The sequence below is a fragment of the Lutra lutra genome, chromosome 2 (genome assembly GCF_902655055.1).
Source record: "Lutra lutra chromosome 2, mLutLut1.2, whole genome shotgun sequence".
Taxonomy (NCBI): domain Eukaryota; kingdom Metazoa; phylum Chordata; class Mammalia; order Carnivora; family Mustelidae; genus Lutra; species Lutra lutra.
Window position 1 is genome coordinate 113,815,578 of NC_062279.1, and position 22,502 is coordinate 113,838,079.

General features: G+C 35.3%; 1 long non-coding RNA gene across 1 annotated transcript in view; it reads right to left on the bottom strand.

Moving 5' to 3' along the window:
- LOC125094278 (uncharacterized) overlaps positions 1-22,502 on the bottom strand; it is a 76,667-nt gene that overhangs the window by 12,839 nt on the left and 41,326 nt on the right. The window contains exon 3 of the long non-coding RNA XR_007125438.1: positions 6,936-7,132. This is a non-coding gene — a long non-coding RNA (uncharacterized LOC125094278). The remainder of the gene's footprint in view (positions 1-6,935; positions 7,133-22,502) is intronic.

Below are 22,502 nucleotides of genomic sequence, written 5' to 3' on the forward strand. Positions count from 1 at the left end.
AATGAGGTCATATTGGTAGACTCTACTGGAATCTGATGGGTGTCTTTGTAAGAGGAAATTTGGACACAGAGAGACACCAGGGTCATGCATATAGAGGAAAGACCATACAAGAACAGAGCCAGAAGTTGGCCATCTGCAAGCCAAAGACAGAGACTTCAAAGGTAATCAACCTGCCTACACCTTGATCTTGGACTTTTAAGTTCTAGAACTATGAGAAATAAATTACTTTTGTTTAAGCCACCCAGTCTGTGGTATTTTATTACAGCAGCTTTAGCAAACATAATGCACACATTGTGAACTGAGAAACAAAGAAAGATTCCAGAGTCAGCTATTCATATTTATAAAAGTATTTAAAGGCACATCTGGAGCCCGTGTTGCTATTAATAGTGTAGAACATTATGAGAGCATGAATAAAGATAGAAATAAATCATTGCTGTACATTTTGGTATAAGAGAGATTTTTTTTTTTTAATCTTGTAACTATAACTTGCCTAGCATTTTCCAAAGTCTGAACCTAAGAGCATTAATTCTATAGATCCCCATTCAGCTCATGATCTTTGTGAATAACTATTTGGAAACCAGGTGTGATTGATCATGAGTGATTGGAAGGATGGGATTTGAACTTCCTGTGTTGCTTAGATTTAATACCATCAAGTGGTATGAAAGCATCACTTGATTTCTGTGTTATTCACTTGGTTAATGTTAATCAAGACTCTATTAAAGAATTGCAACATAATGTGAATAGTTGTATTTGTTTATCTACTATTGACCCCAGTTGAATATAAAAAGTATCCTAGAGTAGTTCCTGTGCTTGAGTATATGCATACTTTAAAATGATTCAGTGAGGGATTCTTTAGTTATTTTCCATTATCTTGCAGCTATGCTTTACTTGTTAATTGATGCAAATCCAAAATATACCTCTTAATTTTTTTTTAAATTTTACTGTGTAATGCTCAGAGAAAAGCTTCTAATTAGTGGCTCAAAGAATAGTTTATATGTAATGGGCTAGAGATACAGTAGTGCCAGATGGAAAAGTAACCACATAATTACAGCTTTTGTGATATGGACTTCTTGAATCTATATGTAGAACCTGGAATTTAAGCCTTTTAGATTGTATGTAATTAATCAGACTATATTGTCCTAAAAAATGAAATATGCTACATTATTGAGACTAATTACATAAAGTTGGTGTCCACTAGTCAAAGATCACCAGGAACACAACCGTAGTCAAACTTGGGCTTAGTAATGTTTGCTACAGCACAGAAAACATAACCATGGGAACCATAGGGTGCCTTGGTAAGAAAATAATAGGAAGAACTTTTTATAGTATTTGGGCTTGTGGTAGGTGATTTAGGGGAGGGCTCAAAGATGCTGTGAGGAAGAATGAGTAATTCTGTGATTGGATATCTTCTTTTTTAATTTAATTGACTAATTCAATTAGTCAACATATAGTACACCATTAGTTTCAGATGTAGTGTTCAATAATTGATCAGTTGTGTATAACACCAAGTGCTCATCACATCACATGCCATCCTTAATGCCCATCACCAATTACCCAGCCCCCAACCTCCCATCCAGCAACCCTCAGTTTGTTTCCTATAGTTGATAGTCTCACATGGTTTTTCTCCTTCTCTGATGACCTTCCATTCAGTTTTCCCTCCTTTCCCCTAAGATCCTCTGTACTGTTTCTTATATTCCATATATGAGTGAAACCATATGATAATTGTCTTTCTCTGATCAACTTATTTTGCCCAGCATTTTATATATATATATACACACATATATATATATATATAAAGAAGATGTGGTATATATGATTGGATATCTTAATGAATTTTATCTCAGAAGCCAGAAGAGTAAGGCTAAAGTTGTAAGTGGTTTAGTTTTACATTCAAAAAGTCAGCTATTTGTATTACCTGAGAGAGAGAGGTGTTTGGTAGTTTTTAGGTTTTCACAGTGACCTAGTATGTATCTGTGCTCAAAAATGATTATGAATCGGTTTTGCTTTGTCTTGCTGCACTATGATCACAGAGTGGCCTTGTCAGATATTGGTCATCTGTGAGATTATGTTTAACAGAAGAACACCATGGCCACAATATGAGTACCAGGCCAGCTCTGGGTGCCTTTTTACCTTAGTCAGCTCAGGCTGTTATAACAAAAATCCATAAATGGGTGGCTTATACATTAGAGAAATTTATTTCTCATAGTTCTGAAAGCTTGAAGTCTGAGATCAAAGGGTCAGTACTCAGGTTCCTCTTCTGAGTTACAGACTGACACTTTTGTGTACCCTCACATGGCAGAGAGAGAGCTAGCTCTCTGACCTTTTCTTATATGGACTCTAATCCTATTCATGAGGACTCCACCTTTATAGTCAAGATAGCTGCCAAAGGCTTTATTTTCAAATACTATTATATTAGGATAAGGATTTTAACATAAGAATTTTGGAGGGACATTCAGTCCACTGTACCTTCCTTCAAAATGTCCACTGTACCTTCCTTCAAAGGATAGAGTAGAACAAGAGTAGAAATAAGGATAACATAACTGGAACAAATAATCCTAAAATTTGTATGGAACCAGAAAAGAACCTGAATAGCCAGAGGAATGTTGAAAAAAAAGCCAAAGCAGGGGGCATCACAATTCCAGACTTCAAGCTATATTGCAAATCTGTGCTCATCAAGGCAGCATAGTACTGGCACAAAAACTGATACATAGGTCAATGGAACAGAACAGAGAACCCAGAAATGGACCCTAAACTCTATGGTTAATCAGTCTTCAACAAAGCAGGAAAGAATATCCAATGGAAAAAAAAGACAGTCTCTTCAATAAATGGTGCTAGGAAAATTGGACAACCACATGTGGAATGAAATTCGACCATTTCCTTACACCATACACAAAAATATAGGCTCAAAATGGATGAAAGACCTCAATGTGAGACAGGAATCCATCAAAATCCTAGAGGAGAACATGGCAGCAAGCTCTTCCACCTCAGCCACAGCAACTTCTTGCTAGACATGTCTCCAAAGGCAAAGGAAACAAAGGCAAAAATGAACTATTGGGACTTCATCAGGATAAAAAGCTTTTGTACAGCAAAGGAAACAGTCAACAAAACCAAAAGACAACTGACAGAATGGGAGAAGATACTTGCAAATGACATATAAGATAAAGAGCTAGTATCCAAAATCTATAAAGAACTTATCTTTTTTTTTTTCAGTGTTCCAAGATTCATTGTTTATGTATCACACCCAGTGCTCCATGCAATATGTGCCCTCCTTAATACCCACCACCAGGCTCACCCATCCCCCACCTCCTTCCGGTCTAAAACACTGTTTCTTTCTCAGAGTCCACAGTCTCTCATGATTCACCTCCCCCTCCGATTTATCAAACTCAACACCCAAAGAACAAATAATCCAATCAAGAAATGGGCAGAAGACATAAACAGACCCTTCTCCAAAGAAGACATCCAAAGAAGACATCCAAATGGCCAACAGACTCATGAAAAATTGCTCAATATTACTCAGCATTAGGGAAATACAAATCAAAACAACAATGAGATGCCCCCTCACACCAGTCAGAATGGCTAAAATTAACATGTCAGGAAATGACAGATGTTGGCGAGGATGCAAAGAAAAGGGAACCCTCCTACACTGTTGGTGAGAATGCAAACCGGTGCAGCCAGTCTGGAAAACAGTATGGAGGTTCCTCAAAAAGTTGATAGTAGAGCTACCCTATGACTCAACAATTGCACTACTAGGTATTTACCCCAAAGATAGAAATGTAGTGATCCAAAGGGCACCTGCACCCCAATGTTTATAGCAGCAGTGTTCACAATAGCCGAGATGTCCATTGACAGATGAATGGATAAAGGTGTGGTATATATATGCATGGAATATTACACAGCCATAAAAAATGAAATTTGCCACTTGCAAGGATGTGGCTGGAACTAGAGGGTATTATGCTAAGCAGAATAAGTCAATAAGAGAAAGACAATTATCAAGTGATCTCACTGACATGTGGAATTTAAGAAACAAGGCAGAGGATCATAGGAGAAGAGAGGAAGAAATGAAACAAGAGGAAACCAGAGAGTGAGACAAACCATAAGAGACTCTTAAGCCTGAGCATGAAAGGAGGGGTGAGGGGAGGGGGTAGCTGGGTGATGGACATCGGGGAGAATATGTGTTGTGGTGAGTGCTGTGTATTGTCTAAGACTGATGAATCACAGACCAGTACCCCTGAAACAAATTATATTATATGTTGATAGGTAAATAAATAATTAATTGAAAAATAAAACACATTTCACATTTGGAAATAACTTAAAAGAAATAAGGATAGTTACTGTTTCTTTCTAAGAAAAAAATACTGGCATTTGCTGTTTCTTCAGCTCAAGGTATGGGAAAATAAATGTTCTCATTCAGAGCGGGAAAAGAGCTACTGTGATTTCAATTTAACCAAGTTCTCAATACCCTTTCCCTTAAGAAAATGGAATTCCTCCTCTACTTTTGCAAAACTACTTTTATAATCCCTCTTTTCTACTCCTTAGACCAGTGTTCACAAGCAGTAAGATCATTGTCTTAGGAAAGTAATGGATATACAGAGGTATTCTGAAATATGTAAGACACTCTGTCTCATTAAGGAACTGTCTACCTGGTAAAATCTAATATAATAATATTCCCAAATCCTAGTAGATCTTTATTTTTTGTAGTTTATTTCTCAAATCTCTAGCTTTTCTATTTGTGTATGAGAAAATTGAAAACTTCAATAATGAAATCAGTTTCATGACATACAGTGTGATTTACAATGCTTTCTGCCCTTTACATTAATGAGATACAAGTTAGATACAAGCTCATGAATCAATGTACATCAAGGGTTTATTTACCTTAAGGACCATTTTTTTCTGTCAAAATTCCATTTTTCAGGCTATATGGAAAGTGTTCTAAATGTATTTAGTTTTTCAAATCTTTAGTTAGAAATTCAAGAATAATAAAAAAGAATAAAATAGTATTTTCCTGTATTTGGTTGAGCTGGATAATGGACTGTTCTCTTAAGACTTTATTTTTTTTTTTTAAGATTTCCTCCTCCCCAAGCCTCTGTTTTAATAACTTTTAACCAAGCTGCATTCAAGTTGCTTAACTCCATTGTAGTATACCAGGAAACATTGTTCTTCCACTGAAAATTTATTTAGACATCCATCCATTTTAGTCCTTCAATCTAAAAAACAAAATACTCTTTGCCATTATTTATAAAAGTAATATTAAGGGTTCCTTAGACAATAGTCTGTTTTATAACAAGATTTGGAACTCTGCCTATCTCATCATGTAATCATTTTAATGTGTTATAATTTTTCTTCTTATTATAGTTAATCTCTTTTCATGGGTAGTAGGTAGATTGATTATCTGATTCATGATAACCTACTAGACGCATGGTGTCCACATTTTGCAGGTACAGAAAAATTAAATAATTCTTATAAGGGAGATGAGCTCTTCAGGTTCCTAAAGACTCTGTGTTTTGTCTAAATCAATTCATTTTATCTTGTTTGGTGTAATTTTTCACTTAATTTATAGTGGGTTTTTTCCTTAATAGAAACACTAAATCCTTAATAAAACTATTGAGGTTTAAGTTGCCTGAAGGGAGAGAGTGCACCTAATATCTGCTAATTTACTAGAGGTCCAAAAACGGAACAACTCACCGGTAAATCGTCAAAATGCATTTTTAAATTTACTTACAGGGTAGTCTGTGCTATTTCTATTTCTACACAACAAATTAAGATGATTATATTTGAAATTCTGCTTCATTGAGGCTCAAGTATTTTTCTGACTTGGACGTAATTTTATCTCTTTTTTATTCATGATTAACTGTGGAAAACTTTATATTTGGATACTTTCCAGTTTTCCTTAGGACTGCAGTAGAATGATACAATCTTGATCACTTGCAGCTGCAATTATAAAGATATGTTGAGTTATTAAAATCTCAGATAACACAATATAGAAATTTAAAATCCTGAAATTCATCATAATTTACAGATAAAACAGACCTAGGGAGCGGTTAAGCTATTTCTATTAGGTTTTAAAGTAGGATTTGGAATGTGATCTAATTATCTCAGATAAATTATATTCTTTATTGATACAGTGATCTTCATTACTGTTGACCCATTTTCCTTGAATATGCAAAAAGCATTATCTTTAGGGATTGCTTGAAATAATCAAGGTGTTTTTATTGTTAATTGAAGATACTTCTATAACATTAGCATTATGCATTACATTTTAACAATCAAAAGTATGTATTACAAGGACATAATGTCTCATAAATAATAATGCCAGAAGCCAAAATGACAGCAGACAGAGATATACAGTACACAATGTAAAGAACATATATACTAAATTACAGACTATACTAATGAAAAAATAAAATATATCAGAAAATATGTATGAGAAGTCAGAGAGAGTGAAATATTCACAATCACTGATGCAAGAAAGGATATATAAAGGGTAAGTAGAAGAGATCAAGAGGGTGAACTGGCAAGAATCTATAGGTTAGTCATTGGCTAGAGCAGAACAGACTTTATTTTTTAATGTTTTTAAAGATTTTATTTACTTATTTGACACAGAGAGAGAGACAGCAAGAGAAGGAATACAAGCAGGGAGAGTGGAAGAGGGAGAAGCAGGCTTTCCGCCCAGCAGAAGCCTAGTGTGGAGATCCATCCCAGGACTCTGGGATCATGACCTGAGCTAAAGGCAGACACCTAATGACTGAGCCACCCAGGCGCCCCAGAATAGACTTTAAAAAAGATATTCTGTTACTATCAGTTACTTAAAGTAGACTTCTATTGGCTGCTGGCCAGCCAGTCTCTGATATATGTTTCTGTCATAATGGGAAGCTGGCTTATTTATACAGTTCAGGTATAGCCTCCTGTGTACGTGGGGCTACTTAACCTCTACATACAGGCTCAGATCCACGGATTCTTAGCTCGATAGTTCTGGGTCAGATTGGCTCTTCTGCTTTATTGCTAGAACCTTGCTTATTTTGCGTAATAGTTCTGTTGATGTATCTCTTTGCCGTGTTCTTTGTGGCTTGGCTTAGTCTTGTGCCCTTTGTTCATTGGTTGGTTTGATCTTATTGTTCATGAAATTGTCTTTCAGCTAAAAGTAAAAGAAAATCCAACTCACACTATTTAAACAGCAATGGGGATTTATTCATTCCTGTTACTGAAAGATTCAGGATAATTTGAGTTTCAGCAGCTCAGTGGTATCACCTAGTTGTTCTTCCATCTTTACTGTCTTCTTTGTATCAACTTAATTCCAAGGCAAGAAATTTAATTAGCTGCTGCAATAAATAATTTTGAATTCTGTGAGTGTTTCCGGTCAAGCTGCCTTCTATATTGCCAGTTCAGGACCCAGACTCCTCTCAATTTTGTGGTTCCACTCTCTTCTAAATCCTGGGTTCTCTAGAGTCAGACAAAAGAGAACACAAGGGAGACATATTTAATTCTTATGACTTTGCTCAGAAGCAACGCAAACACTTCAGTATATATTGCAGTCACCAGAATTTAGTTATAAGGATATGTGATATCCCTAAATTAGAGGGTATAAAAAATGCCTTACAGCTCTAGGAAGAAATAGGAAACAGGTTTTGGTGATCACATAACATTAGACTTGACTTCTCAGTGGAAAGAAAAAGTGGCTGTAACACTTCTAGGACTCATATTCTATACCACATGGTCCCAAACTGGAAGAGTAGACTGATTTCTGGCAACCAAGAGAATGAGAATGAGAAAACTGTTTCTGAAAATCCCCAGCATGCCTCCACTTGCCTCTTACTAACACAGATAGGGTCTTCAGTTACTGAGGTAGACACCTACACTCTGCCAGGAAAATGCCACGTGTTGCTTCATAGTCATCAAGCAATGGAGAAAGAGATAGGACCACTTTTAGCCCACTCAACCCTTTTTAATGAATGTGATTTTGAATTTGTTGGTATTTTCTATTTATACTTTATTTCATTTATTCCTGCTCTTATTTCCCAACTTCTTCTTTCCTTGAGTTCTCTCTTTTGTTCTATTTGCAACTTCTTTGGTTGAATATTTGGTGCATTAGTCTTTATTAAATAAAAGTATTAAAAGGTATCAATATTCCTAAGTATGGCTTTAGCTGTATCAAGTTCTAAATATCTTTACATCTCCTTTGCAGTTTTCACATTTTGCCAAAAATGATTAAACAATGTTATTTAGTGTAAAAATAACAGGTTTTTCTTAGCTGTTCTTTTTTATTTCTTGTTCTTTTATTTTTATAAGATTTTTTTTTTATTTTAGAGAGAGAGTGGGGAGTGGGGCGGAGAGAGAGACAATCTCTCAACCAGACTCCCTGCTGAGCACAGAGCCCCACTTGATGCTCTGTCTCATGACCCTGGTGTCATAACCTGAGCCGAAACCGAGAGTTGGACACTTAACCAACTAAGTCACCCAAGTGCTCTTGTTCTTTATTTCTGATTTCACTTCATTTTGGTAACAAAGAAGTCTATAAAATGTTGATCCTCTGGAATTTATTTAAGCTTCCTTTATGGCTTAGTACATGATGCATTTTTATTAATGTTCTGTATGTTCTAGGGAGCGATCAGCAATGTATTTAATGTCTGTTGAGTAAAGCTGAGATATAGATAGATAGATGATAGATTGATACGAATACATACCAGCTCAAAATTTTTCATTATATTCTTTAAGTCTTCAAGGTCTATGTTTATTTTTGGTCTACTTATTCTATCAGTTTCTGAGAAAGGTCTTCAAAAAGCCAACAGCTATAGTTGTTGATTTATACCTGTTTTCCTGCTGTTTAGCTATAGCTTTGAAATATTTCGAGTCCATATTACTAGATGGACATATGCTTATGATAGATAGATTTCCTTGCCCTATTATATCTTTTACAGGAACTACTCTTATCATATCTTTTTCTATTAAAATCTGTTTTATCAAGTACTGATACTATTTCCCTAGCCTTCTTTTTGTTATATTTACCTGGTATATATCTCTCCATCCTTTTATTTTCACCCAGATTGGGTGTTTTTAAGTAGATCTTTTGTATGGAACATATTAATGGTTTCTGTTTCTGAATCCAATCAGAAGTCTGAATTATCATATATTATTTTTGCTCGGTATCAGGCAGATTTTCTGATCACAGTTTCATCTGTAAGCTGTATAGAGAAGTAAATCCCAGCTGTGTAAGCTATAGAGAGAAATAAGTCCCAACTCTGAGGTCTGGAATGGGAAGTAGTAAAAAAGCAAAAGCCTAGGCAATCTGTAAGTATTTCCATCACCTCAGCAGGGATTTTCTCCTCTGTGGTTATTATTCTATCAGAATCAATGTCAACAGTGTAGGATGTTGCTGCCAATTTCCATTAATAAAAAGCAGACAATAATTAGGCAAAGATAACAGAGGGAGAATCAAAGGCAACATTTTATAAATATCTTTCTTTTTTTTTTTTTAAAGATTTTATTTATTTACTTGACAGAGAGAGATCACAAGCAAGCAGAGAGGCAGGCAGAGAGAGAGAGAGAGAGAGAGAGGGAAGCAGGCTCCCCGCCAAGCAGAGAGCCCGATGCGGGACTCGATCCCAGGACCCTGAGATCATGACCTGAGCCGAAGGCAGCGGCCTAACCCACTGAGTCACCCAGGCGCCCTATAAATATCTTTCTTAATTTTTATTTTCTTACCACCATCTTTAGTGACCTCGGGCCATTTTCAGCCACTCACCATCTGATACATACTAATTTAGGAATTATGCTTTTACTGTTAAATCTTAAAAAAATACCTGCCCAAGTTCACAAATATTTTTCCTATGTTTGTTTATAGAAAAAAATGTTCTACATTTATGTCAATGATTCATCTTGAATTAATTTTTGTGTTAGTCAAAAGATAAGGATCAAAGTTCGTGTTTTTGCATATAGCTAATCAGTTGTCCTAGCACCATTCACTGAAAATGTGAGTTCACATTGAGTTGCTTTGTTAATTTTGTCAAAAATCAATTGACAAAAACAAATAAAATAAAATAAAATAAAATAAAATAAATTGACCATATATGTGTGAGTCTACTTCTGGTCTTTCTTTTCTGTTTCATTGATATATTTCTCTATCTACATAACATAACACACTATTTTAATGACCTTTTAATAAATTTTGAAATTAGGTTTTAAGTCTCCAAGTTTGTTTTCTTCAAAATAATTTTGGATTCTGTAGATCTAAATTTTACAATCACCATGTGAATTCCTACAAAAAAAGGTGTTTGGATTTTTTTTTTTTTTTTTTTTTTTTTTGGAGGGTGAGTGAGGATTAGAATTAATCTATAGATTCAGTGGGGGGAGAATTGACATCTTAACAATACTGAGTTTTCCATCCCTGAACATGATACATACCTTTATTTTGGTTTTGTTTTGTTTCTTAACTCTGTCTCAGTAATGTTTTTGTGGTTTTCAGTTTATAGGTCTTGAATATTTTTGACATATTTATCACCAAGAATTTCTTTTTTTTTTTTTAAGATTTATTTATTTGACAGACAGAAATCACAAGTAGGCAGAGAGGCAGGCACAGAGAGAGGGGGAGGCAGGCTCCCTGCCAAGCAGAGAACCCAATTAGGGGCTCGATCCTAGGAACCTGGGATCATGACCTGAGCCAAAAGCAGAGGCTTTAACCCACTGAGCCACCCAGGCGCCCCTCACCAAGAATTTCTTAACTTGATGCTATTTGAAATGGTATTTAAAATTTTAGTTTTAGATTTCATATTGTTAGTATACAAAAAATGACTTTTATATATTGACCTTGTATTGTGCAACCTTGCTAAAATGACTAATATTTTTTAGGTTTATCCCAATTAATTTAAATTAAAATGTAGCTTGAAAGCTGTGTATTAGTTTAAACAAATACATACATACATTAAAGACTACTATTGTAGGGTGCCTGGGTGGCTCAGTGGGTTGGGCCGCTGCCTTTGGCTCTGGTCGTGATCTCGGGATCCTGGGATCAAGTCCCGCTGTGGGCTCTCTGCTCAGCAGGGAGCCTGCTTCCCTCTCTCTGTCTCTGTCTGCCTCTCTGTCTACTTGTGATCTCTCTCTGTCAAATAAATAAATAAAATCTTTAAAAAAAAATAAAGACTACTATTATAAAAAACTAATTAAATAATAAAATACATGAAATGATAACAGGATATTGAATGATCGAAATCTTTAATGATGGTGCTTGAAGACAAACAGAAATTGTTAGATGGAAATAAGAACATAAATGGAGGTTAGATTATGAGGTGAATTTCTGGGTTCCTTCAAAGATTATCAAATGACTTATTTTTATAGATTCCTTCCTATTTCTACATAGACAATCAAATTGTCTGTAAATAGAGTTTTACTTGTTCATTTCCAATCTGGATAATTTTATATATTTTTTGTTGCCTTATTGCAACAAAATAGAATAGAATATAATCTCCAATATGATGTTGAATAGAAATCAGAGGCAGGGGGCGCCTGGGTGGCTCAGTGGGTTAAGCCGCTGCCTTCGGCTCAGGTCATGATCCCAGGTCCTGGGTTCGAGCCCCACATCGGGCTTTCTGCTCGGCAGGGAGCCTGCTTCCTCCTCTCTCTCTGCCTGCCTCTCTGCCTACTTGTGATTTCTCTCTGTCAAATAAATAAATAAAATCTTTAAAAAAAAAAAAAAATCAGAGGCAGATATATTTTCCTTGTTCCTGATACTGAAGAAGGGATTCAGTCTTTCCTAGTTACATTCAAGGAAATGCCTTCTATTTCTTATTTGCTGATAGAAATAGTTTTTCTGCATCTAATGAGGTAAAATATATATACATATATTTTACTCTGTGAACAGGGTGAATTATAGTGGTTGATTTTTGAATATTAAACAAAACATTACTGTGATAATCCCCACTTGATCATTATGTTTTATTCTTCTTGTAAATCATTAACATAGGTTTGCTAAGATGCCAAGAAATTTTGCATATTTTTGTCAGGTATGTGGGTCCATGGTTTTCTTTTTTTAGATTCTTGGATATTAGAGAAATACTGAGTTCATGGGATAAATTGTATTCTCTCTTCCTAATTTTATGGATGAATTTATGTAAATTTGGCATTATTTCTTCTTTAAATATTTGATAGAATTCGTCAATGAAACCATCTAGGCCCCAAGTTTCCTTTGAAGAAAAGTTTTTAACTACAAATGCAACATATTAAATAAATCTAGGACCATTCTGTTTAACTGTTTTTTCCTGATGAGCTATGGTAGTTGGTGTCTTACAATGTACCTCATCTAGGTTGTCAAATTTATCATCGTTAAATTTGTTCAATATATTTCTTTATTATAATTTAAACATCTACAAGACCTGTAGTTATGTTACCTGTAACATTCTTGATATTGGTTAATTTGTGCCTTCTTTTTTTCCTGAGCAGTCTAACTAGCTATTTATTAATTTTGTTGATCTTCTTAACAAGTTTTTGCTTCATTGATTTTTCTATTATTTTTCTATGTTCTATTTTATTGATTTGTGTTCTTAAATTTTTATTTACTGTCCTTAATTTGAATTTAATTTGCTTGTTTTCTAATATTTTAAGATAGAATTTGAAGTCATTAATTTCAAATATTACTTCTTTTCTAACACAGGCATTTAGTTCTATAAATTTCTCTCTAAGCAGTGCTTTATCTGCTCCTCACAAATTTTAATATGTTGTGCTGCAATTTTTATTTAGTTGAAAATACTTTCTAGTTCCTATTTCAATTTCTACTATGACCAATGGGTTATTTAAAAGTGTGCTATTTAGTTTACAAATGTTTAGGGATTGTCTAGATATCTTTCTTTAATTGATTCCTAGTTCAATTCCATTGTTGTTCAGTTAAGTCATGAAGTTTTTGAGTGGTGTGTTATGCAGCAATTAGGTATTTGATAAAGAAATTCTCACAAATATCTCAGCAAAGTGAGATATCATATCAGTCAGGCTTTTGTAAAGAAAACAGAAGAACTTTAACATAATAAATTATGTGCATACAAAGGCACTAGAAAAGCTAGAAAAACAAAGGTCAAGAAAGGCATCACTAACATTCAGGAAATCTAGAAGTTGCAGCAAAGACAAAGGAAATAATCAGTTTCAGGACACCACTGCAAACCATCAGTTGCCTGCACCACTGATATAGGTGATTCACAGAATACGTGAAGCTGCTTGAAAAACATGTTTATCTTACTGTCACCTTCCAAATATTGTGTGGTGCCTCCCAGAGGTGGAACCTAAACTAGTACCCTGCTGCAAAGGGATCTTGTGAAAAGTAGGTTCTAGGCTTTCCAGATTCTGGAAAGACAAAAGTACAAGATAATTTTTTGGAGCCCAGTGTGGAGCCCAACATAGGGCTTGTACTCACAGCCCTGAGATCAAGACCTGAGCTTGAGATCAAGAGTCGGATGCTTAACTGACAGCCACCTAGGCATCCTGGATAAGATCATTTTTAATACTTCTTTGGCTAACTCCTAAAGAAGGATAAGGATTCTCCACCTCTTTTTTGTCTTGTTGGAGTATTCCCTCCTGAGCCATTCTACAGTGGTGAATATAACTGGTGGCAGTGGGACTTACGGTTGGTGGTCTAAGTACAAACTCCGTTGCTGTCCTTCCAAGTCCCCTAGTGTGCACAAAATAGAGTCTCTCAGTGGTGTGTAAATATGCAAACTATGCAAGGATATGTAGCATTCCATGATTCACAAAACAATAATTTCATCACTTATAAAGTACTTCCATACATATCATCTCATTTGATCCTTATAACACTTTTCAAGAAAACAGAGTCAAGGAAATGAAGTAACATTCTTCTAGTCATGTGATAAGTGCTTATCCGGAGGACAGAGATATCAAATCTTATGCTAATCCAATACTCATGTTATTTTCAACTTTCTCATCTCCAATGGATATGAGGATACAATTAAATAATAAAAGCTCAACTTCTAATATTATATAATTGCATGATTTGTAGCAATAAGGTGTCTAAGAGATATTCTTGAATATGTGGTAATTATTAATTGGAGTGAATCGTATAATTAGGGTACTTTGAAGCAGCTTGGTAACTAATATTATCTAATTTAACATTAAAAGTTGTTTCATTTTTTTACAATGGCATATCAGAAATATTCTGCCACCACTATAGTAGGTAATAATTTGGTCAATATATTGATTTCAATAAAATTTAAATTCTCTTCATCTTTATAATATTAGCATTGAGTTATAGGTCTCCCATTGATGAAATGTATGCTTCCATTACTTTTTCTCAAGATTTTTATGGCTTTCAATATATTTTTCCACAGAGATGATTAGAATAGCTGATTCCTCCTTAAAACTAAAATGAACTTAAATACTATTTTACATTTGATAAAGTAAAAAGAAAAAATATTCAAGAGAAGCATCCTAACTTTAAGACATTTTAAGACAGTTTAGTATTTCTGAGAGCTGAATTTATTGCTGAAGCTATTAGTTTTAAAAAGTATTTAATTATCCTAAGTTATTTAGAAAGGAATAGCATTATAAGTTTAAGAGATAGGCTGAAAATGCCTTGCTGAAGTTTTTTTTTAATCTAATATTTACATCTATATTGTAGATGAAAAATGGAATTTGATTCATGCAGTAAATTAATTGGTATCTGTAAATGAGTTTGGGCTAAGCAATGGACAATATAAGCTCTGATAATCTATAATAATTACATATTTTTATATAAACAGAAATTTTAAAGCTTTTGCTATTCAAAACTTTTAAAGATTTTAGGTATATAAAAGAGCTTTTATAAGACAAAAACCTGAATATTTTCTATAGATGCTTATTAGAAATCTAACTTGGGAATAATGAGGAATATTTGTTAAAGTCTTTTTATCCTTTTCTGTGTAATTAGGTTTGAGACACAAGCCACTTTTGGCAGTTTTTGGCCCCGCCCCAAACCTTGGATCGGTGTCCTCAAATTTGTAATGACAGATAATGATCAAATAGTGTGCATAAATCCAGATTTTAGAGATGATGTCTGTGCCTGATGTAAGAATATATTCAAATCCTGGAAGGTATTTCTAGTTACATTTAGCTTAAAGCTGAGGTGAGGTGACCTTCCAGGGGACACAGATCCTTTGTAAAGGATGCTAGCGTGAGTCTCCATGATTGTTTAACCACAAAAGGTCTGCATTTAATTTTCTGATGAAAACAGTTTGAATACCTAAGGATATTACATGTACATATTCATATTTAAATATCTCACATAATTTCAGGGAGTCAAGGACTCTTTTAAAACCTAAGGTTGATCAAAGGATTCTTCAGTTATACTACCAATTTATCAGAGCTGCACGTGAATATTTTTGGCTCCCCATAATCTCCATTTGGTATAAGTCATTAGCCTACATTGAGGTATTCTATTATTGCTGTAAGGATGCACTTAGGGACATTGAAATCCTTTGCTCAGCATCCTCTTCATAAAAAGCCTTGAGGGAAATACATTTTGATCTAAGGAGCAGTCCAGTGTTGTGTTTCCCTTAAACAATAGGTATTCATCTTTAGATCTGAGTTGTGTAATTGATTATGATTTTCTCTGAGAGGTTTATCAGCTTCCCACTATTATCAAATACATAGGACTTCATAGCACTTATTTTGTGAACTTGCCCCATTGCTAACTTCATTTTACATTGATTCTTGTTTTTCCTTTGCTCTACTTTTCTCACTGCTTCTAATTTGGGTTATAGCACTGTATATTTAAAAAATATCCTGGGGCACCTGCGTTCCTCAGTTGGTTGAGTGCCAGACTCTTGGATTCAGCTCAGGTCATGATCTCAGGGTCCTGCGATGAGCTCCGAGTTGGGCTCCATGCTCAGCTTGAGAGTCTCTTTCTCTCCCTCTGCCCCACCCTCCACCCCCATGTGCGTGCTCGCTCTCTCTAAAATAAATAAATCTTTAAACAATATCCTAAATCTTCCTTAGAAATAAAAAAATACATATTTTTAATTAGAAGTTGCTTTTGTACAAAAGGAAAATAGGTCAACTGATTCATTTCTCTCACTAAATTTCAAATGCAGTGGTGACATGTGGTGGTGGAAAATATACAGGCTTTAGCTTTAGACAGATCTGAGTTCAAATACTGTCTCTGCTACCTTCAGTGATCTTGACAGCTTTTTAAAATCTCTATGGAGCATTGGTTTCCTAACCTTTAAATGGAGAAAAAACTTCCCTAAGTATTTATTTACCATACATATTCCTAAGTTATTTATATAAAATATACATTGTCAAATTATTGATATGAGATATACATTGTCAGGCATGTATGTGGCTTAGTAAGTTAAGAGGCTAACTCTTGATTTTGGCTGGAGTCATGATCTCAGAATCATGCAGTCGAGCCCTTTGTCAGCTCTGTGCTGTGTGTGGACTCTGCTTAAGATTCTCTCTCTCTGGGCGCCTGGGTGGCTCACTGGGTTAAAGCCTCTGCCTTCAGCTCGGGTCATGATCTCAGGGTCCTGGGATCGAGTCCCGCATCGGGCTCTCTGCTCAGCAGGGAGCCTGCTTCCTCCTCTCTCTCTGCCTGCCTCTTTTAAAAAAAAAAAATTAAAAAACAAATTAAAAAAAAAAGATTCTCTCTCTCTGCCTTTGCCCCTTCCCACCCTGCTCACTCTCTTCCAAATACATATGTATGTATATGTGTGTGTATAGATAGATAGATAGATATAGATACAGATATAGATATGTATATAGATATATATTATATGTATCATACATTGTCAAGTTATTTTGAAAACTTAGGAGGAAGTTATTATTTACATCTTGCAACAGGGCAAATTGAAGCTCAGGATGGTTAATAAACTTGCCATTAATTTTTTTAAAGATTTTATTTATTTATTTGACAGAGAGAGAGAGATCACAAGTAGGCAGAACAGCAGGCAGAGAGAAAAAGAAGCAGGCTCCCTGCTGAGCTGAGAGCCCAATGTGGGGCTCGATCCCAGGACCCTGAGATCATGACCTGAGCCAAAGGAAGAGGCCTAGCCTACTGAGCTACCCCTGTGCCCCAGCTTAGCATAAATTAATACAGCTAATAGATAGTAAAGTAGAGATTGAAATCCAGGTCCAATTTAACTACAAAATCATTATATACTCTTTCTTTTAAAGCATACTGAATTGTGAATGCCAAACATGTAAAAATCCATCTAGGATAATAGAATATGCATCAAAATTAATGAGTAAGACTGACAAATCAGAAATTTATGTCTTAAGTTCAGAGAATCTCTGACTGTTAAGGCCACCTCCTTTCTGATACTATTACCATTACTGTTTCTGATACAATTATCATTACGATTTCTTATTGATGCAAAATGAAGATTACGAGCAAAAAATCATAGAACATTTTATAAAAAGTAGCCATTCCATCTGTTCATCTCCCTTTTGAATGGGTGGCATGTTTTTTCTCCATAAAACCAATGTGGGAGGCCCAAAGAAAATCTCTTATAAACACTTTGGGGTACCTGTGAAATGAGAGACCTACATTTTTGTTTTCTGGTTAGATATCTACTTAGCCATCAGACTTACTGCTTCTTTGTGCTACAAAGCATGGGTGAAAACATTACAGATGAGATTTTGCAGGGATTTCCAGGCTAAGAGAAGAAGAGAAAAGCAGTGTCACCTCAGAGTCTGATCCCATAGGTGTCTCTAGTCTGAGAACTCACAAAGAGACTAGATAATACATAGAGCCATAGTATTATAGGGGATCATAGGGGTGTGGGTCAGAGGTGTGTACTTTTCAGAAGAATGAAGTATGAGGCTGCCAGAAGGATGAAAGTGTGTGGCTTAATTTCGTGAGCTGCATAAGAAGGAACCTTTACCTACAGGGTGAATAGGTCAACATCAACCCACAGACAATGAGCAATTTGAGGAGTTTGCACCAATTAAAGAGGAGACCATAGTTTTGTCTTGGGCAGTAAAACAAGGAGACTGCCTCCCTATTCCTTTAACCCAACTCTAACTTTCCTAGAAAGGCACACATTAGGGACAGTGTGGAGCAGAGATTTGGAAACCAGAGTATCCCTTCCCCCGCCCACACACACACTTTTAAACCTCCTAGCTGCTGAAGTTTAACCTCCCAGGATGCATTGAGTAGGAAAACAATAGTGATTGTTTAGTAATAGAAAATTATTGAAAATAAACTGTGCATGTGGATTGAAATAAAGTAATGGAAGAGAACTTTAAGGTGAATGTGTCCCCTAGAGATGTTCACTGTAGATGTTCACTGTTAATTGTGGGTGGAATGACTGTTCAACACAGCATACTTAGGACAGTTGTTGAAAAAAAAAAACTATTTGTATATTCATAATTGACCTTGATACCCCTCTAGTTGTGTTTAGTTGGTTACCTGGGACATAAAAGTTAATTATAAACAATATTTTCTTCTCTCCCAAATCACTTCCAATTCCCCGGCAGATTTGGTGCAACTTTGTAAATTCAATATGCTCATTAAAAAAAGATATGAAAAGGGGCACCTGGGTGGCTTAGCTGGTTATGTGTCTGACTCTTGATCTCAGCTTGGGTCTTGATTTCAGGGTCATGAGTTTAAGCCCCACACTGGGTTACATGCTGGGTGTGGAGCCTACATTAAAAAAAAAAAAAGATATCTAAAGTCTTTAGCATTTTTACTTGTATGTATGGATTCAATACAGTCTATTCAACAAATATATATTGAGAGTCAAGTATGTAAACATGGCCCATTTGATAGTCTTTAGGAAACTGGATTATGATCAAAAGTAGCCTTAAACTCCATGTAAGCTCCTTGGATTTCAAAAAGCTTTAAGATTATGGGAAAAGAATTCTTGCTTTCTACCACTATTACAATTAAATTCTGGCTAAATTCAGTAAGTTGAGATTTAAGATCTATACATGGGTGTCCTAATACCCACTATTAACGGAAGAGTACTCAATTTTTAAAGTTCTGCTAAATGACAGGGCACCTGGGTGGCTCAGTCATTAAGTGTCTGCCTTTGGCTCAGGTCATGATCCTGCGGTAATGGAATAGAGCTCCACATCCGGCTTCTGCTCTGTAGGAAGCCTGCTTCTCCCTCTCCCACTCCCCCTACTTGTGTTCCCTCTCTTGCTGTCTCTGTGTCAAATAAATAAATAAAATCTTAAAAAAAATAATAAAGTTCTTCTAAATGCCAACCAGCGTCTTTACAGAAATTAACTCTAATTCTTACAACAACATGAAAGGTAGAGTTAAATAAAATAAAATAAGATAAATACTAAAATAAATTAGAGACTTAGAGAAGTTAATTTCTCTTTGGATTGAGCAAGTTATTTAAGGTATAGTTAGTAGTAATAATAGCAGTGATAATAGAAATATAGTTGTGGTAATATGTGGTCTGCCCAAGATAACAAAGGTGTCAAGCTGCTAAGTGTTCAAGGTTAGATACACAGTTCCTTGTCTCTCTCCAAAGTTTCTGTTCTTTCTTTCATATCACACAGCTTCTCACAGAAACCAAAATGTTCAGTTGGTTCACCTTTCTTCACATCTTCCTTAAGCTTCTACAAATAAGTCTAATTTCATAACTAGCCACAATCACTGCCTTCTTTTATTCCAAGTTCTAATTAGTTCTCAAAACACCATTTGTTATTGAAAACAGCTCATTTCTTCACCTACAAAATGTGATCTTTGAGTCAAGGTCCTGACTTGTTTAAAATTCATCCCAAGTGGCTTGCTGATGTGAGTTTTAATGTCTTGCCTCCTGGAAGCATGTTCTCTAGTGGTCCCCAACCATTTACAAAGGCGGAGAAGGTTTAGTAAAATATTTTTCCCCATCCTAGACTGATCTCAAAAGACCATTTTTAAAAATAGTCATTAATCCTTTGGTGAACTGATGCACAGCTGAGCCGGAGGAATAAAACTTGTTAGCATTTGATGATCTAAGGGGAGCTTAAAGGCAGAAAAATGTTTCTAGTTTGAAAGATTAGAAAGCACCCAGTAATGTAAAAAATATTTCTATCACTGCTCCAAGCAACTTTAGACTCTCAAATGCATCATAAACATATTTGTTTTTAACTTTGAAACAGATCATACAATACCAATAAGAACAAAGTACAGTGTTAAATATTGCCAGATACTCACAAATCATTTTGTAGATGGACCAAAAAAAAAAATCTCATTTGTAAATGAATAATTACAGACCCAGTTAGGGTCTAAAATAATTATGCCTAAAGAAGGATGCCTATTCTTTAACATGTCAAATTCCAGCATTATTTTATAATCATATAGGCAATAGATGTAGTAAATAAAATAGTCTTCTGTGTTTAGGAATTAAAGCTTGCTAGTGTGTTTGAAATCCTTGTAGTACAGAAGGTAGGCCTTATGTATCTGCTTACCCAAGTAAGAAAAGTCTTACACCAGGTAATGGGATATTTTGCTTGTGATGGCATATTTTCTCATCTGTATACTATTTTAATAAATTTTATAAAACCTAAGGTTTATAGAAGCCTAAAAATCATTATGGTTAATGTAAATAATTCATTCTCAGGTATTATTTTTAAAGACAAGTGTTGAAGAAGGAGTTTTGAGAAAACTACAAAAAGAAAATTAAATATGGATATTAGTTATAAGGTTGTTATCTTAAGATTAAATTTGAGTGGCCAAGATGCTAAGGCATTAAAGGATTAAGTGTGAGGTGACTAGGAACTAGAACATACTCCCAGTGGAAGGCAAGAAAAAAATGAAAACAAGTAGTAAAGCAGTGCTTTCAGTGTCAAAAATAACGCAGAGGGTTTCTTCATGATTCCTTATATTGTGAGGCCCTACACTCTCATCAGTTGATCATCAGTCAAATGTGCATCCGTTTTTTAACCACAATCCTACCACCTGGAATTAGTAAGAAATGAATGAAATAATTATGAAAATAGAGGACTATTAAAACATCCTGGTAGGTGAAAGAGCTATCTGGAAATATTTCAGAGTCTGCTCTGAACCAATAAAATTACAGTTATTTGACAATAATTCTGATCATTGCTCGTATTAGGGTATACATATTCTCTTTCTTTTAATCTAACAAACTTTACTTTTTTCTCTAGAGACAAAGTGTGAGCCACTGGAGTAGTAATAGTGACAAAGATTGAAACACAGCAAGTGAACAATAAATATTAGTTGAGGTGATGCTGATAGGGAACATAAAGAAAGCATTTAGCAGAATAATGATGAACCCTTTTTGTGTGTTTTGTTTTAGAAGTTAAAGTAAAAACTATTTAACCAAGCGTTTGAGGACTCCACAGGTAGCCACACTTCATTAAAATAGTCTGTGTAAAAGGGGTTATTTTAAAGAAAAATTAGGCTGTGGATAATACTTTTTACATGACTATTTCAACCTCAGACATGTGTTATAATGCCAGGAGCATATAATACAGAACATTGTGCAGTTCATTCACACATCCTTTCAATTAATACTTGTTGAGACTCTTTTATATGCCAATTACTAGGATACAGATTGAACAAGACAAAGTCCCTTTCTCATGGAGTTTATAGTCAGTTTTGAAGTTGACAAACTCAAAACAAATTTCAAGAAATATATAACATGTCAGATAGTAATAAGTGCAATCCATGGAATGAATGCTTAGAGATTGGTGGTGGTGACAGGATGGTATTTTATATAGAGTGTTCAGGGAAGATCTCTTTGATAAGATGACATTTGAGAAGAGATCAATGGAAATGACAAAGTGAGCCAGTGGATATTGGAGGTAAGGCATTATAGACAGAGGGGGAAAAGAAAAAAAGATCCAGAGACAGCATACTTGATCTACTGGGGAAACAATGAGAAGTTCAGTGTGTCTAGAGTCAGTGAGGAGATAGTATAGAAGGTGAATTAGAGCATGAGGGTATGGGGGGTGGGGAGGTGGGCAGATCTAGGAGGGATGTGTGGGCCTTTGCAGGGATCTTCCCCTTTACTCTGCATGAGACGTGAGATGGTCAGCATTGGATGATTTTGCACAGGCGAGTGAAGTGATCTACCATTTCTTAGGAGAATTGCTGTAGTTGCTGTGTTGAAAATAACCTATAATTTCACAAAAATTACAGTAAGGTAAGGAGACTTCAATAGTCCAGGGGAGGGAGGATGATGATTTGTTCATAGAAGGTAGAGGTAGCAGTGGAGGTAGGTGGTAAGTAATAAGATATTGAATAGATTATGAAGGGTATACTGAGAGGATATGATGATAGATTAAATGTGGGATATGAGAGACAGAGTCAAAGATGAGTTGAACATCACTAGCCATCAGGGAGATTCAAATTAAAACCACATTGAGATACCACCTTAAATCAGTTAGAATGGCCAAAATTAGCAAGACAGGAAACAACGTGTGTTGGAGAGGATGTGGAGAAAGGGGAACCCTCTTACACTGTTGGTGGGAATGCAAGTTAGTACAGCCACTTTGGAGAACAGTGTGGAGAATCCTTAAGAAATTAAAAATAGAGCTTCCCTATCACCCTGCAATTGCACTACTGGGTATTT